Source organism: Thamnophis elegans, chromosome 2 (genome assembly GCF_009769535.1).
Source record: "Thamnophis elegans isolate rThaEle1 chromosome 2, rThaEle1.pri, whole genome shotgun sequence".
NCBI classification, from domain to species: domain Eukaryota; kingdom Metazoa; phylum Chordata; class Lepidosauria; order Squamata; family Colubridae; genus Thamnophis; species Thamnophis elegans.
The window spans coordinates 28,902,449-28,916,244 of NC_045542.1; positions in this window are offsets into that span (position 1 = coordinate 28,902,449).

Below are 13,796 nucleotides of genomic sequence, written 5' to 3' on the forward strand. Positions count from 1 at the left end.
TGCTTAGCTGCTCTTTTGACTTTACAGACATTAATCTACAGTTTATAGAAGTGGTTGGAATATTTCTGAATTGTTCTGTTTCACTGGCAACAAATGAGTTGTTGAGCCTCTGGGAGTGTGGAGGAAAAATTAAGATAGAACTCCTTATATCATTTATTTTTGTGATTTGAACATCATTCATTACACTACCTTGTTCGTTGATAATCACTTTTTAAATAAAATTACAGTTTATGGTTAATTATTCTATTACAAAGATACATGATATGGAATGATGCTTAATTTTAGGTTGAATTTTTGTATACATTTTAAGCAGTTTTAACCTGATTTAACAATCTTTTGAGTTGTCATACAAGGTAGGGAGTAGGAATAAATACCCATAACCAACTTCAGTTTTGTTTGGAATATGTTACTTTTCTCTCCAATTAAATCTGTCTTGGTTGAGGCTACTGACTGAAACAAATATATGGAGCCAAGTTTTGTTGTTGGAGGATGGAGCTAATTTTTCATTCGGTATCAAATGGTTCCAATGGACAGTTGTATGCATCTTATTAAATGACAATACTCAAAGGCTCCCAAAAATCACTATAGTCTTGACAACAGCTGCTAGGAATGGCTGGATCAAAACATAACACATAGATACTTACATTTTGCTATGAACAGGTCTTTTATGGTAGATGTTTTGTATTTTAACTGTGTTTGGTCTATAATTTTACAAAAGCTATTTAAAAAAAGACTAAAATGCCACTAATGCGTGAAAAGCTCTTTTCCATTGGAGAGTCAAAACTTGTCTTATTATTCTTATGGCTTACTATTTGCAGATACAACTTCTGTTTTTGTCAGAAATTTGAAGCAGAACCCATGTAAAAACTATGAGGGTCCATTTCATCCAGGGGTCGCTCGCTCAGCCCTTCTGGCCACTCGACCCACCCATCCAGTGGTGGGTTTCAAAAATTTTTAGAGCCTCTTCTGTAGGTATGGCCTGCTTTGTGGGAGTGGCTTGCCAGCCATGTGACTGGATGGGAGTGGCTTGCCAGCCATGTGACCAGGTGAGAGTAGCTTGCCAGCCATGAGACTGGGTGGGTGTGGCCAACTTGTAAAATGTGGTGAAACTCACTTAACAATGCTCTTGCTTAGCAACCAAAATGTTGGCTCAGAAATTCTGGCATTTGAAGCACGCAAGTCTTAAAGTTGTCAAGTTACAAGATCCTTGCACCCCTAAACCTTTAGGGAAAAAACCCCCAGGGGTGTTCAAACTTGACAATTTTAAGATTTGTGGACTTCAACTCCCAGAATGCCTCCTCCAGTCATTTTGGCTCAGGAACTATAGCATTGAAGTGTGCAAATCTTAAAGCTGTCAAGTTACAAGACCCTTGCACCCCTAACCCTTTAGAAAAAAACCCTCAGGGGTGTTCAAACTTGACAGCTTTAAGACTTGTGGACTTCAACTCCCAGAATTCCTCCTCTCGCTCTTCATCTTGATGATGTGCGGACGGGCGGGGGCAGGGAGCTGGAACCGGTTCTAAATGGCACTGTAGATTTGTGGAACCTCTTCTATAGAAGAGATTAGAACTGGCAGGAACCCACCCTGCACCCACCCAATCCAAATGTTTTTCCCTCCATTCACAGCGAAGCTGCTGCAGCCTGTCCCTTTAAGGTAGTCCACGGGAGGGAGGGGGCCAGTGGTACCATAAAGGGAGCAGCAGCTCCGCTGTGAATGGAAGGAGAAAAGTTTGGCTTCTCTCTGCCACAGCATTCACTATGAGCCCTTCTCGTGCTCATACACACATATTTTCCTATTGGGTTCTGTGGGCTTGGCTTGGTGGGGTTTCCTCTGATTGAGTGGGCGTGGCCATGAGTGACATCAAGTTGGTCACTCCCACTCAATCACAGGACCCTACCACCAAGCCACGCCCACAGAACCAGTAGGGAAAAAAATTGAATGTCACCCCTGGTTCATCGGTCCTTATTTTTGCATCATAGCATTACAAAGTATTGGACTGGTGAGTGCTGAGGCTCATAATATGCAGGCAGATATGACCTATACTGCGCTTATAGTTGCATAAATCGTGTATAAATCATGCGGAGCAGCAGAGATCTGATTTTATCTCCTTCTCAGCTTCACATTATATTATGGATTCATTCCTAAGCTTGACCCTTTCACTATTAGAATATAGAATAACCGGTTAGAAGGGACCTTGGAGGTCTTTTAGTTCAACCCCCTGCACAAATGGGAGAACTTATATCATTCTGGACAAATGGCTGTCCATTCTCTCCTTGAAACAGGCTAAGTAAATGCCTTTCTGGAAAACCTTAATAGACAAAATTTCTGTCCTGTTTTAAAGTCTATCTTTAATAGGGCAACTAGCTTGCAAACATGAGCTGCCAATTTATAAAATTTCAGAAGGGCTTTAAAAGAGCAAGGGGGAGATAGTTCAGTGTACGGTATTTTTATATCATTTGCTTTTGATTCTCTAGATCAATTATGGCTAACCTTTTCCGGAAGGAGTGCCCAAAGTGCATGCATGTGAGCATGAATGCATACATGCCCCTGAACCCCCAAAGTGCAAAGGCCCCCAGACATGCACCCTGCCCCTGCATATGCATGAACATCTCCCCACTTGCGCCCAGCTCCCCTCCTTGCCCCTCACATGCGCCCGCTCCCTGTGCATGTGCATGCAGCCTCCCCCACATATGCCCTCCCTCTGCACATGCACATGCAACCCCCCTGCACGCCCCCACCCCCCAGGCATGCACGGCAGAGACCTGAGGACCAGCTGGCCAGCAGGAGGCATGTGTGCATGAGCGGCAAAGCTGAACTGGGGCGACAGCTCGAGTGCTCACAGAGAGGGCGCTGCGTGCCACGTGTGGCACGTATGCCATAGGTTCGCCATTATGGCTCTAGATTTTCAGACAGTAGGAATAGTACAAATTTATTATAGCAGCAAACTAAGGACAATGAATCCTCACATAACACAAGATTTTTGTAGTTATCCAGAGTTTTTGAGACATATCAAGAAGATTTTCCCCTTCTCCTGCCAAAGGTTTCTTCTGTTGTTCCTCCGTATCTTATCTGCAGCCTGCAAGTGAGAGGAGTCATCCATAACTGTTCTTGCACCATAAGCATGTGGAATCTGTTAGGCTCTTTCAGCACGGCCTTGGAGGGAAATCCGGAGATAGCAACAGCCTTGCCTATCTTAAGAGAACAATTTCAGCAAATAGGATTGGAAGGAAGACACTAAACAACCTCAATCTTGCTCTGTTTCCCTCCCCCCCTTATTTCCAAATTCTGTAAGGGTCTCCTGCCTGAACAGGGGGTTGGACTAGAAGACCTCCAAGGTCCCTTCCAACTTTTATTGATCGTCCTTTCCTGAAGGTTCTCCCACTCCCTCACCCGCACCAACAGCTGGGTGTAGAACCATGCCTACACAGGTCTTCTAAACAATACCAAAATGGGCACCATCCAAATTTGGGGAGAGGGAGGGAATCCTGCTGTAGAGGGCAGGGGCTGCCACCCAGAAAGCATGCCTCTGGAGCCCCGATAGGTGACATTCCTTTAATCAAAGGAAATCAGAGAATGCAACCCTGTAGTATCAAATTGGCCAGGCAGACTCTATGAGAGATAGGCAGTCCCTCAAGTAGTGAAGCCCTAGGCCTAAGGCCAGTGTTGGCTGACCTTTTAATCATTGCGTGCTGAAAGTGTGCACCCGCTCGCACCCATAATGCAATCTGCACGTGATACAACCCTGCCCCCCACAACCCCACCAAGCCAAGCCCACAGAACCCAGTTTGGGCCTAGTAGGCCTCCCTCAGTCTCCTGGGACCAAAGACAGGCTGCGGGCGGGATGCTCCCCCATGCTCCCCCTCACCCCAGCATGTACGCATGACCCCCTCACCCCCCGGGCATGCCCGTGCACCTCCCACATGTGCGGCATAGACCTAAAATCAGCTGCCTGGTGGGAAGCACGCGCACATGCACGGTGGAGTTGAGCTGGGGCGATGGCTGATGTCCCTGCAGAGAGGGCTCTGTGCCACAGGTTCGCCATCATGGGCCTAGGCCATGTAGGGCTTTATAGGTAACACAAACACCTTGAATTCCACCCAGAAACAAACTGGCAATCAGTACAGCTGGAGAAACAGTGCTGGTACCTGGACATAACAAGTCATGGACATTACTGCCCATGTCTCTATGTTCTAGACCAGTTGAAAATTCTGGGTGGTCTTTAAGGCAGGCCCACATAGAGAATGTTGCAGGAGTCAGGTCATAAGGTAAGTAGGGCACAAATGATGTCTGAAGGGCCCGCCAATCTAGGAAATGTGCAACTGGCACACAAGATGGAATTGTGCAAAAGCTTTCTTGGCCATAACTACAACCTTTTCTTCAAGCGGAAGCTGCAAGTCCAGAAAGACAAACCCACCCACCCCAATGGTGGGTTCCTACCAGTTCGGATCGGTTCGGCAGTTTTGAAGACTGAAAGGAGGGACGCGACCACAGGGTGAACGACAACTACTTCTTTATTAACAGGTAGTGTATGACAGCGATTCAAAGGACGTGGTGCGCGCCAAACTATTTATACTAACAAGGCAACCAATAGGAGCCCGGGACTTGGGCAGCAACTGCTGTCAAGTCCCTGGTCCAATCCAAGCTATCTTTCGGCCGGCAACAGCCTCCTGCCGCGTCCTGGCCAATCAGGACGCAGGAGGCTGTTGCTGACCTCCAAAAGGTGCTGAAGCAATTGTTAACCAACTGAGCCTATTTACATGGCTCATGAATATTTAACACCCCTTCCCCCCAGTTCCGCGCATGCTCCCCGGGTGGAGCATGCGTAGTCCTGTAAATAGGCGGGGCGGCGCCGGACCCGCCCCGACCTTCGCAGTTCCACAGGAGTCGTCGGCGGGGGTGGACCTCCTTGTAGTAGCTCCTCCCGGAAGGGGGTGTAGCTCCAAGGCACGCCTTCTCGAGAAGGCCCAGAAGGCGGGCTCAACGGCAATGGTAAGCTGGGACGTGGTGGCGTGTCCAGGATAATAGTGTTAGGTCTGGGAGGAGTGTCACTGGGGAAGGATGTAGCTAAAGGTGTGGCCAGTTCTGCGGCGGCTTGAGCTTTCTGTTGGAGCTCCCTGCAGGGGGCGCTCGGGTAGGCCGGGCCTGGTGTGGTGAAGGCCCGAGGATGCGACTCTCCGGATTGAGCTTCTGGTAGCTGATAGGAGAGGCCTGGTGTGGCAAAGGCCTCAAACTGCAACCCCGGAAGGGCGGTGTTGACTTCAACAGGGTCCGGGCTGCTGGCCGGTGGCGGGAGGCACCTCCTTAGTTGATCCAGGTGGCGCCTCCATTGGGATCCATCAGCCAGTCCGACCCTAAAAGAACAGGGGCCTGTCAGGGCGGTTACGGTGGCCGGAACCCATTGCGTAGGCCCTGAAAATGCGCGGGCCCAGACTGCGTCCCCCAGTTTAAACGAACGGGGAGGAAGAACCCCCAGGTTGCTCGGCTGATCCCCTGAATACAGCGGGTGGAGCCGGTCCAGGGGAGTCCGCAGACGCCGGCCCATCAAGAGCTCCGAGGGGCTTCGGTTGGTTGTAAGGCAGGGAGTGGAATGTTGGCTTAGCAGGTAAGCTGCCACTCTCTCCTGCCAGTCGCCCCGGTCCATGCGGCCCAGGGCCTTCTTCGCTGAGCGGACCGCCCACTCTGCCCGGCCATTGCTGGCCGGGTGGTATGGGGCTATGGGCGCATGCCGGATCCCTTGCTCGGCCAGGAATTCTTGAAACGTGGTGGACATGAATTGGGGCCCATTGTCCGAAACTACAAGGTCCGGCAACCCATGTGTTGCGAATAGCCTTCTCAAGGCCCGGACCGTACTCTCGGCCGTGGTGGAGCCCATCAGGACCAGCTCCACCCAGCGGGAGTAGGCGTCTACCACAATCAAGAAACTCTGGCCGTGGAAGGGACCTGCGAAATCCATGTGGAGGCGTGACCATGGGCCTCTCGGAGCCTCCCACTCGCGAGCAGGCCCGGCGGGGGGATTTGGCCTTGACTGTTGACATGGGGTGCAGCGGCCTACATAGGCCGCTATCTCTGAATCCAGCAAGGGCCACCAGACATAGCTACGGGCTAATGCCTTCATCCGCGCTATGCCTGGGTGATCCTTATGGAGCAGGGATAGAACTTGTGGCCGAAGTGCAGCAGGGATCACTACTCGATCCCCCCAAACGAGGCACCCCCCGTGGAGGGAGAGCTCCGCTTGTCGAGATTTAAAGGGCCGGAAGCCCTCTGCCACCTTATCTGTGGGCCATCCCCTCAAGACCCAGGAAGCGACCTGGGAGAGGATTGGATCGGCCTTAGTGCAGGCCGCGACATCCGCGGCAGAGATGGGGAGGCCGGAAGACGCGATGGTGAGGATGGAGAGACTGGGCACCTGGGCGGTGTCGGTCTCCGGCAAGGGGCAGCGGCTCAGGGCATCAGCGTGCCCTAGCTGCTTGCCCGGACGGTACTGCAGCGTGTACGAGTACGCTGCAAGGAACTCCGTCCATCTTGTCATGCGGGGGGAGAGGATGGGGGGGTCGGTTTGTCACCTGCCAGAAGCCCAAGGAGTGGCTTGTGGTCGGTGACAAGAGTGAAAGGCCGACCATAGAGGTAGTCATGGAACCTCTTAATCCCGGACACTGCAGCCAGAGCCTCCTTGTCGATCTGGCTGTAATTCCGCTCCGCCGAGGAGAGTGTCCGGGAATAAAAGGCCACAGGGGCCTCCGAGCCATTCGGGAGGACATGGCTCAGGACCGCCCCGACTCCGTAGGGGGAGGCGTCACACGCTAACATCAGTGGCATCCTGTCATTGTACTGAATCAGGACTGCCGCTGACGTCAGAGTCTCTTTGACAGCCGCGAACGCATGCGCTTCGCGGCTCCCCCAGCGCCAGGCCGCGGATCGGTCGAGCAACCGATGCAGCGGCTCGGCTAGTGACGCCTTGTGAGGTATGAAGGGGGCGTAGAAATTCAGGAGCCCTAGGAACGCCTGCAGCTCTGCCTTGGAGGTGGGTGCTGGGGCGTTCCTAATGGTGGCAATCTTTGAAGGCGTGGGGTGGATGCCTTGGGCGTCAATCATGAAGCCCAAGAATTCCACCTTAGGGACAGCAAACGAGCATTTGCTGCGTTTAAGTTTTAGGCCCACGCCCCTGAAACGACTGAGGACCTTCCTGAGTACTTCGATGAGTTCTGAGCGGCTGGAAGCAGCGATCAGAACATCATCGAAATACGGTACAACGCCCGGTAGCCCATGGAGCAGCCGCTCCATGAGGCTCTGGAAGATCCCCGGGGCCACGGAAACGCCGAATTGAAGGCGGCGACAACGGAAAGCCCCACGATGGGTGATGATGGTTTGGGCAGCCGCCGCATCGTCATCCACCGGGAGCTGTTGATAGGCCTGCGCCATATCCAGTTTGGCGAATGTGCAACCCTGCCCCAGGGAGTGGAGCAGGTGTTGCACTACAGGGACTGGATAGGGGTTTGCCTGAAGGGCCAAGTTGATCGTCGACTTGTAGTCGGCGCAGATCCTCACCGACCCGTCTGGCTTGATTGGGAGGACAATGGGTGTCTCCCAATGAGAATGGTCAACGGGCTCGATGACTCCCTGCGCCAACAGTTTATCCAGTTCGGCGTCAACCTTGGCCCTCAAGGCAAAAGGCACCCTACGGGCTTTCAGCCTAATGGGAGCAACCTGGGGATCTAGACTTAAAGAGATGGGGGTGCCCTTATAACAACCCAGCTGGCCATCGAAGACGTCGGCAAATTCCTTTAATATGTCTTCGATGGAAGAGGGGACAACCCGGTGTACCCCCCCTATTGACAATCCCAGGGCTGGGAACCAATCCAGGCCCAAGAGGGCCGGTAGGTCGTCTCTAACGATTAGAATGGGCAGTTTCCCCTGGAATGGCCCGTAGCGAACCGAGATAGGGAAGGAGCCTAAAGTGGGAATCAACCTCCCTTGATAATCCCTCAGGGAAACCTCAGACGGTAATAAGTGGCTCTGGGGAACTTTAGGACATAGTCGAGAGAAAAGGGACCAGGGCAAGAGGGACCGGGAAGAGCCGGAGTCCACCTCCATCCGGCAAGGCTGACCTTCCAGCTGGACGGAGGCTGCGACCTTCCGGGCTCCCGCAGCGGCTTGGTTCACTGCACTGTCAGAATTAACAGGTTGACAGGTGGAATAACAATCTTCAGCCCGCCGCGCAGGCCGCGGCTGCTGGCGGCGCGGCTGCGCCTGGGATCGGCTTGAAGGTTGCAGGAACGACGGTGCCGGCAGTAGGGCCCTGCAGACTTTTGCCAGGTGGCCTTCCCCTTTGCATCTGAGGCAGATGGCATTGAGGAAGGGGCAGGCCGGGCGTTTGTGACGGCCTCCGCACCCCCGGCATGGCACCGTTGAAGCAAGTTGCGCCGCTGGCTGTGATTTGGGCTTTCGTTTAGGCTGAGTCCTCATTTGTGCCACAACATCTTCCTCTGGGTCTTCAAAAGGCATCTCGTCCTCAACCATATGAGTTTGCGTTGAAGATTCTGGAGGTGGCCGTTCAGGCGCAGATAGCTGTAGCCGCTCAATATCGGCCGTGGACTGCTCCGATAGCTCGGCTGCTCTGGCAGTCTCCACGGCCTGAATTAGGGTGATGCGGTGGTTCCGGAACATGCGGCTCCGCAGGTTGACATCGCGGACCCCGCACACAAACTGTTCCACCAAGTTCTCTTCTAAATTCGAAAACTCACATTGAGCGGCCACAATGCGCAAAGCCTCCAAAAATTGACTTATAGATTCGTTCTTTTTCTGGACTCGGCAGCGAAAAGCAAAGCGGCGTGCGATGACAGATGGGGTGGGAGCGTAATGATTCTTCAGTCTTGCCATTAGTTCGTCCCACCCCAGCTTGTACGCTGGCCGTGGGGCGGCCAGGGCTCTAGCAGACGCGAACATGGAAGGTTCGCAGCAGGAGAGGAAGAAACTGCACTTTTCTTCCTCGGTCTGGGCTTGATTTTTAGAAGCTATTAAATAGCACTCAAACCTCTCCATAAAACCCTCCCAGGATTCTCCGGCAGAACCAAAGGGGGCAAATGGAGGCAGCGCAGACGTCATGTTGACAGTGATGAAGGGAGAGAAGATGAGGGAAAAAAAAATTTTTTTTTTCTCTTCCAGCAGTGTTCGTTGCCGGTCTACGCGGCGGCAGCTAACTGCTTCTCTCTCTCTTTTCACCCTAGCGTCGCGGAATCGCCAATCCCACCTTCGTCGCCAGTTTTGAAGACTGAAAGGAGGGACGCGACCACAGGGTGAACGACAACTACTTCTTTATTAACAGGTAGTGTATGACAGCGATTCAAAGGACGCGGTGCGCGCCAAACTATTTATACTAACAAGGCAACCAATAGGAGCCCGGGACTTGGGCAGCAACTGCTGTCAAGTCCCTGGTCCAATCCAAGCTATCTTTCGGCCGGCAACAGCCTCCTGCCGCGTCCTGGCCAATCAGGACGCAGGAGGCTGTTGCTGACCTCCAAAAGGTGCTGAAGCAATTGTTAACCAACTGAGCCTATTTACATGGCTCATGAATATTTAACAGGCAGAACTAGCAATGGTTTGATAGCCTGGGTCGCTGGAACCGACAGCTACCCAGGCCTGCCATGCCCCCGAACAGGTTCCCCGGGTGCCAGTGGTGGCAGCGCCATCTTGTTTTTCAGTTCTGCGCATGCACAGAACAATTTTAATTGCACTGTGCATGCGTGCCATACAGGTGCACACGAGTAAATCGGCAGTACTGCCTGCTGGAAACCCGCCCCCGCCCCGCCCCGCAGATTTCATATCATCCTTGAAAGGGGAAATACTATAAGATAAATTCATTTTATAATTCCCTCCTGTCCTTTGGAGAATAGAAGAATGACTTCTAGCATAGAGGAAGAGGATTAGGCATGAAGAACTCTCTGCATTTTCATGCAACTATCATTCTCAGGATTATTTCAGAGCAGAGGCTGAATGTGAACCAAATTTATTTGTAGAATTGATATGCCCTGGGAGAATTGAAGACGTCAGAGCTGCTTTTCCAGCAAGTTGCACTGAAAGTAGTCCATGATTAACTTGTTTTTCTTTGAAAGCCCCCCTCCCAGTCCCATGATTTATCTTCGGTATGTTGTTTATAACCTGGTAATTGCTCTGTTTTCCTCTTAGTGGCTGATTCTAAGCCCTAGCTTTGTGCAAAGAGCAAACATGATGTATCTAACAGAGCCTGAAGATGCATGTCAGTGATTTCCATGGGTTTGGGCCTGCCTTAATTCTGCACAATATCAAACTGCTTTAGATGGAGGAAGAGGAATATGAACACATTTCAGCAAGAGCTATCAATCCTATAACGGAGCATGTTCAACACTAGTAATACATTCCCATTTTTGTCAAGTCAGACGAAACTTAATCTTCTCCTCCCCAAGAGTAGCCATTATGTTCCCTCTAATATGAGCACAAAACCAGGGAAGCAAATTTGGATAAAAGTTCTTAACAGGTTTTGCCTGTTGGCACCGGGGAGAGAATGACATTCTCCAATAGAGTCTTTCCCAAGCAGCTGTCCTCCGGTTCAGCTTCTGGCTCCCGCAAACCCCTCTCCATTGACCTTGTAGCCAAGGCTGCTGGGAACTGAGGCTCAATCGCATCTGAAGACAAGCCCAATCCAGTGCAAATCTTGTAGTAATGCTGTGGCTTTGCAATATAATATATTGCTACATGGGATGCTGAACAAGATGGATGAAACCATATACCTATTTGAGAAATGTTTGGGGAGAGTGGAAATCACTTGATCTCCTAATGCAGGGGTGTCAAACTCGATTTCATTGAGGGACGCATCAGGGTTGTGTTTGACCTCGAGGGGGCTGGGTGGGGTGGCCAGGGTAGGCATGGCCAGCTTGACATCACTCATTGAGATTCCGTTTCTGGCCAGGATGGCCTCCTGCAGCCCTCTGCCAGTGAAAATGGAGCCCGGGAAGGCTGCACACGGCCCTCCCAAGCTCTATTTTCAGAGGGTGGCAAGAGGTTGTCCTGGCAGGAAACGGAACCCAGGAGCCTGCGTGTGACCCTCCCGAGCTCCATTTTTGCTGGCAGAGGCACTGTGCGCTGGTCCTTTGCTGTTTCCAGGGCAGGCCCGTGGGTCAGATCTAAGCATCTTGCAGGCCGGATTAGGCCCGCAAGCCTTAAGTTTGACACCCCTGTTCTAATGGATGCCCTGTTGATTAGCCAAATAACCAAACTTCTGCCAGAACTCTCCAGAGAGAATTGCAAAGAAGATCCTTAAACCTACTACATTGCAAAGGAAGCAGAACTGAGCTAGATAATGGAGCTTCTGGGAACAAACCAACATTTTCTGCCGAGAAATGCAAAAGAGAGCAGGATCTTGGCTTTTCCCTGTTGGGGGAAAGTGTAATTGTAGTAAAAGGGGAAGGGTTGTAAAAGAAAAACCTAATACAAATATTTAATCAATTCTGTCCCATCTCTCCACCTTTAAAATAAAAATTTGAAAGGTCTGACAGTTATTTATTTATTTATTTATTTATTTATTTATTTATTTATTTATTTATTTATTTATTTATTTATTTATTTATTTATTGGATTTATGTACTGCCCATCTTGTCCAGAGGTAACACTGGGAGGCTTACAAATATTGCAACCAGAAGTATTAAAAAGATAAAACAGTAATGACAACAATCATAGTTATGCTAAACACTTATCACCAGAAGATTTAATCAGAAGATTAAAGGGGGGGAGAGAAACATGAAGACCAGAGAGGGAGGGGGGTCTTTTCTCATTATTCTCCTAATTGTTATTATTGGATCAATATTGTTCTCCTGCTCCAAGAGATGGAGAAATTATTTCTTGGAACTTGAACAAAGCTCCTTTCGTCATTCTCCTTAATATGGAGCATGTCAGACTCCAAGTAATGCACCCATAACAAATAAAAGGCATTGCTTTTCCTCAAGGAACCAATTTATTCAGATACATCATCTTGCCGCTACTGGTGAAGAGCTCATACTAAAGTTCCCAGGCTTTTCACCCCAATATAAGTTTCAGTTTTCTCAAGTTTCCAAAATAATCTGTCATGTTGTCCAACCAAGAGGAAAGCTGGTTGCTTGGCGACTTCTCTACTCCTCCTCCAGTCAGTGGGCCATTGGACTGTGCATGATTCACCAGTTATGTTGTGGTTACTGAAGACTCCATCACCTCCTCCAGCTCAAAGCCGTGTCAAGCTGAATTAACGTTAGAACACCTCAGGATACAAACGCTCCCACACTCACTTAACATTCAGGCTTGACAGAGCTATCAGATTGCACCGACAAAGCAACAATTGTTTGCTAAGACTAAGAGATATCGTACTAATGTGAAAACAATGAGGCTACTTGAGACTATTGATATTTTAAAAGGTTGAATGTGTATGAATCAGAGGTGGGTTCCTACTGGTTCGGATTGGTTCAGCCGAGTAGGTAGTAACTCGGCTGCCCATGCACCCGAACCAGTTCTATTGTCGGTGGCGCCATCCTTATTTTTGCTTCTGCACATGTGTAGAACAATCTCAATTCCCCCCCTTTTCTTACGTTCTGCGCATGCACAGATCTTTTTAGGTGTAAATGCACACACACGGGCACAAAACTTTTTGCGCGCCGAACCGGTAGTAATGCTGGTAGCAAATGACCTATGGTATGAATGGATTGATAGCTTAAGCCCAAGAAGAAAGTCTTTCAAACAGAGGTGGCATTCAGCCAGTTCTCTCCAGTTCGGGCGAATTGGTAGTAGCGGCTGCGGGAGGCTCTGCCCACCCGCCCTGAAGTAATGTGCAAGCAATGCGCATGCGCAGAAGGCATACTCACATTTGCGAACCGGTAGGGAAGGTAAGTGAATCCCACCTCTGTTTTCAAAGTATGCAGGGAAATCTTCTCAGCTGAAATTAAAGGGGGGGGGAAGCTTCCTGAAAAGTAGTAGATGGTTTTCTCCCAGTCTGTAAATGAGTACACCTTTCCCCTATCTGATTCCTAAATGTTCCATTGTCCCCAGACAGAGAGGATCATAATGAAAGGTGTAGCCCAAGATAACTGGAGGTTACTAGGTAATGGTCAGGCAATTCTCTCCACCCTTTGAACACAGTCAGTATATTTTGATATTTTATTTCCTGCAAGTAGTTTTCAGCCTCAGTTTTTCTATAATCACTGTATCTCTGCTAAGCTGTGGCTTGGATATTGTTAGGCACCTCCTTCTGATGACGTTGAACAGAGCCAGGATGCCAGGGAGGAGGGAGCTGAGAAATGCCTTATCACTCAAGGAGGAGCCTGCCCTTAACTGAGGACACTGCCAACCTTGGAAGTGATTAATGGTGCTCCCCCACATAGAAACTCAGGGTTGTACTGCAGATTTTTGTTTCCAAATCCTGCTATATAATCCTGCTATATAGGGCTTCAGTCAGACCCCATTTGGAGTAGTGTGTCTAGCTCTGGAGACCTCACTTAGAAAAAGATATCGATAAGATCGAGGGAGTCCAGAGACTGGCAACAAGAATGGTCTAAGGTCTGAGGGACAAAACGTATCAGTCAGTGGTGGGATTCAAAAATGTTTACTACTGGTTCTGTGGGCGTGGCTTGGTGGGCATGACATGGCTTGGTGGGTGTGGCTTCATGGGCGTAGCAGGGGAAGGATACTGTAACATCTCCATTCCCTCCCTACTCCAGGGGAAAGTTACTGCAAAATTTACATTCCCTACCCATTCCAGGGGAAGGATACTACAAAATCCCCATTTCCTCCCAATCAATTG